Genomic DNA, 4,832 nt, shown 5'->3' with positions numbered 1-4,832 from the left:
AAGAGTGAATACTTCATTCTCATAACTGGCAGACCATTAAAAAACCTCACTTTACTGTATTACAAATGGAAATTTTAAACTTATAAGAAACAATAAATTAAAATTGGAACCACATAAACAGAAGCAAGAATCCTGAAAGGCAGATGAACCAGACCAAAACAGCCACTAGCTTCAGCGCCTGTTAAGCACAACTTTATATATAGTCTATGCTGAGTGGAATGCCAATTCCCTTTAAGCACTGAAGCTGAAAGTGGATACTTTTGCTCTTTTCCCACACTTCCTTCTGCTATTGTCTTCTTGTTCTTGATTTCTGCATGCTACAGGGAAGCAGTTTTCTGGCTAATCTTTCACCTTTCCAACTAAAATTAAGGATTTATTTCCTTTATTAATTAATCCTAAATCAGACAAAGAAGTACCTGGTCTGACTGTACTTTAACTCAGAAATGTAATATAGCATATCTTGATACAGATTCTGAAGTTTAAAATATTGTCTATGCCTGTACATTAGGTGAGCATTAGCTGGGAACATGACAGATTAGTATAACAGTGTGCATATTGATTGTCTTGCCGTCTTTAATTAGATGTGTTTTCTTGTCTCCCTGTTGCAAAACATCTACAAATTGAATAGACTTGGTCTAAGTTTGCAACTAGAGTTCATGTGGGTTGGGTTACTTTTTAAATATAATTAACTTTTTAACAGTAGGAACTATTTACTATTTCTAGATTATCATTTTGGTAAGACATTATCATGCCCAATCTCAAATAAATCAAAAATGGAAGTGAAGCAGTGGGCAATGATGGCCTCTAAATTTTTTTTTTTTTTTAAATGTTAGCCTAGCACAATGTGTTAGTAACATTTCCAAGATGGAAAGTTCATTATTGTCTTTGAATACTTTCACAGACTGAGAAGAGTCTGAGCTGTAGAGGAGTTTGTGCGATGTCTGAATGCAAATACGAGCCGGAATATTTTTTGTGTGGGGAACATAATAGGGCACTTCTGTAATATAAAATATTTCTGGACAGGATTTATCTTGACATTACCTTGACCTCAACCTGTAATTTCCAAAATCCCTTTTGGCTCTGTTTTTAAATGTAGTCATCATTTTATCTTTCCAGGCCACAGATACAGTTGCTACTTTTAATTATATATTTCATGTTCTCATCCCTTTTTCTCTTCTTTAAGATTGTATTTCTTTCCAAGCCCTCGGGTAAATATTACTGGGTTCTGGATTTTTTTTCCACTTTGCTTTCTCTATTTGTTCTGTTCCATCCTCCTTAACAAGTATCAGTCTCTGCCAAATAGTATATTTGGATTTGTCATGAAAAGTGTCTTTGCAGTAAAATATATAGCTGTAATTGTCTACTACTTCAAAAGAGATCGTTATCTTCTTTATAAAACTACTTTTTTCTTCCTTTTCTCTTCTGTGGCCAGATACAGGCATTCAAAAAGTCTGAGGTGGAATTGATTTAACTTATGTGGTTTTCTGTAAGCAGTGTACGTTAGATCAGTAGCAAACAGAACACACATTCGCCCTTTGGTGAGGAGGGCAAATCTTACACTGAGTTCTGCCATTTTTAAGCCAGTCTATGTATGCTAAACTTCTGTTGTTATGGGTTTAGACCAGTTTCCAATCACTTATATCAGCAGAAGTATAATGTCTGTATCTGGCCTCGGTGTTTGAGAAGGCCTACCATTCCACAAACAGCTATTCTTTCTAATGTAGTTAGGTAATCTCCATTCTTGTTGCTATTAGGTGTATGTGCTAATATGGAACAGCCATGATTGGAGATGGAACTTTACTGTGGAAGGCTGCCTACAAACACAAGAGAACAATCAGGCCTTCCCCTGGGTTTACAAGGTAAGAAATCTCTCCTGATTTCAATGAGGAGCAATCTGGACAGTATCTGCCACCATTTGTAATGTCAGTGAAAAGCAAAGAGAGATGGCCTCTATGCTCATACAGGCAGATGCATCTGCAAGGTACTACTAATGTGACTACATGGCATATCAGGAAGGAATGGCCCTATAAAAATAGCTCCTGTCATTCCTGTACAGCTTAGCTCTGAGTAGTGATCAATAGCAGCTGTTCCTCTCTAAAGAGATAGGGCTCCATACTGCATCTGGCTGCCTTCAATATCTAATAAGACCACTAGCAGAGACAGCTAAATGCCATAGGTTTAACTACCAAATCTATACCAGTGATTCTCAACTCTCTCATTTACAATTGATTCAACTATTATATTGTCAGATGGCCTACAAGACATCAGCACTTGGGTGAAGATTCTAGCTCAGTGGTTCTCAACCTTTTTTGACTCAAGGCACCCCTCAGAAAATGCCAGCTCTTATCTTTCACTCACTTTTTGACTACAGAAAAATAATAAATCAATTATTTTGCTACAAAGACCTTGGAAAGTCACAACAGGTCAGACACTTTTTGACACTATCAATTCCTATCTCTGGGTTCATCTAGTGATTCATGTGTAGGAGTTTGTATACATAACCAGACTAATATTACACCATACCCCATGGCACACTTAAAAGTATGTTGTGGCACCCTGGTTGAGAATCACTGCTCTGGTTGAGAGCAAAGTGATTCAGCTTAGAGAGGGAAACCCTTACATCTCCAGTTTGCAAGGAAATGTTATCCCTCATTCTCAAATGAGGATCAGGCCAATGTAAACCATTCATTTCTCCTCACTAAAATGGATTGCTAAAATTTGTTGCAACTAAGTGAATGTAAAGAAAATTTACAGTCTCTAGATGGTACAGACTGTGGCTCTCTTCCTTCTCTATGTATTAGACTGTTGCGAGAACAAGCTGGGCGGGGTAGAGGTGGGGTAGAGGCAGGGAGAAGCTAGAGCAGCATGGAAGCAGGTTCCAGTTCCCTGGTCCCAGCACATCTCCACTGTGGGTAGAAGCTGGACTTGCACTGTAGCCAGGGCACAAGTATTTCAGAGAAGTGCTGGTGGCATGTGTCCAGGTGCAAGCAGTGTGGCTCCAGTGGAGATGCAGAAATAGCTCTCCCGTCCTCTCTGCTGCTGATACGCTGTGGAAATTATCTGGCCTACAATAGACCGGAGCCAGTTTGTTCCAGTCTGTGGCTTGAAAAAGGCACCTCTTATAAAGTGCTTACCAATATCATCTAGGTAACAGGGACTCCACAGATGTGGATGGAATAAAATGGGGACTGGGCCAAGCCTTGACTGGTCAACATCGTGACAGCAGTGTACTGAAGAACAAATGCTGTTCTGGGTCTATAGTTCTGTCCTTCCATAAAATAATGTCCTGTACCTTACTGTGGCTTCATATACATCTTCCCCTCCCCCCCCCCAGGGCCAAATCAGCTCTGAATTCTATTGGGCAAAGCCCAAGCATAACGTGACTTTGGTCAAGTTCCAAATTTTGACTGAGAGATCATTCAAGATTGTGTGGCTACCATTGGGCAAATATCCTCCCTCCCAGACCCATAGGATCGGACTGGGGCTTTGGATATTCCCCAAATCCATGGCAGGCATCCTACGTGCAAGCCCCAACCCGGGTGGCCTTAGGGCTCAGATACCCCCAAGCAAAAGGCCAAAAAGCAAGTCACGGGGAAAGTGGGAACACAGTCCCCCCATTACCACAAAATTGTGGAGTCAAGTTTCCCTCATTTGGAGAAGCTTGCTGGGGTCAGCCTGCCCAGAGTGCAAGGGGTAGGCCTCACCCTATAACTATACTGAATTGGCGGAGAGGATCATGGGCTATCCCCTGCCAGGTTAAAATACATTTAAACACTTCATTTTCAGAAGGTAAACTGAGAGGAATTATGAACCCCTCAGAGGATAAAGGCTCTTAATAGTGACTCCTATATTATATAATCATGCAACAGTGTTTTTGTGTGCAGGACATACAAAAACATTGTTTGCCTAATTATATAATATTGTATTACTGCACAAAATACCCAACTTCATATTTAATTGTGTTTTTATTTTATTGATTATAGATTTTTTTTTTTAAATCATCTCATCCCATCCCCAGCAGAAAGTGCTAAAGGCATGATTTGGTCATAGAGGAAACTTTCTCCCTTTCAACAAGTTCCAATCTCCTCTATTGAAAGAAAATTCTAAATGCTTTAAAATAACATTCTTTTTTTAATGAACTATATTACTTGCAAACTGTACATCAAAATGACCTCCCATATATTATGAGGGACAAGGATTTCTTAGGGTGATATCTTTTATTGGATCAACTGCATAGCTGGAATAGAACTAGACAGGCTTTTGAATGCAAGACCTTCTTTATCAGGTCTGAAACTGGCCTTACTGGGCCATCATGACTACAACATCATCCTAGCATTACCACCCATATATTAGAAACCTAAAAAGTTTAACACAGTTTATGCAAGTTTAAGTTTACAAAATACAATAATTATAATTTCAGTTTCCAAACACAAAATAGTTTTCAGAAGCTAACTTTTCATTATCAGACCAGTTAAATATCAACTGGTAGGTTTATTAATTTTCATATCTAAGGGAGATGCTCTGTTCGTAGTAAATAGTGAAGCTCTGGCCCCATCTACACATTATAGGTATTGTGCAATTAACTGGTTAATTGTGCAATTACCCAGAGACCAGCTACACATGCAATGTACTATCACACCATACAAATCTCCAAACAATTATAAAATTAGACCTCGAAAATGTGTACTAACTTTATAGATGGTTGCTATCGAGCTTTAATTTACACCAGTAGTATGGTCACCCCTGTGGCTGGGAGCCCTGTTAACCGACCCCCTGCTAAGGGTGCACCATGCCCAGCTGGGTGGAGCGTCCTGTAACTGAGTGTACTCTCA

The 4,832-nt window shown here is 39.4% G+C and overlaps 1 pseudogene; it reads right to left on the bottom strand.

Annotated features, from left to right (window-relative positions):
- Positions 1–3,588: 3,588 nt before the first annotated feature.
- LOC112548136 lies at positions 3,589–3,763 on the bottom strand (annotated as a pseudogene).
- Positions 3,764–4,832: the final 1,069 nt, after the last annotated feature.

Source organism: Alligator sinensis, unplaced genomic scaffold (genome assembly GCF_000455745.1).
Source record: "Alligator sinensis unplaced genomic scaffold, ASM45574v1 scaffold104_1, whole genome shotgun sequence".
NCBI lineage: Eukaryota > Metazoa > Chordata > Crocodylia > Alligatoridae > Alligator > Alligator sinensis.
The sequence above is the reverse complement of the archived record's forward strand: the minus strand, read 5'-3'. Positions and strand labels throughout refer to the sequence as shown.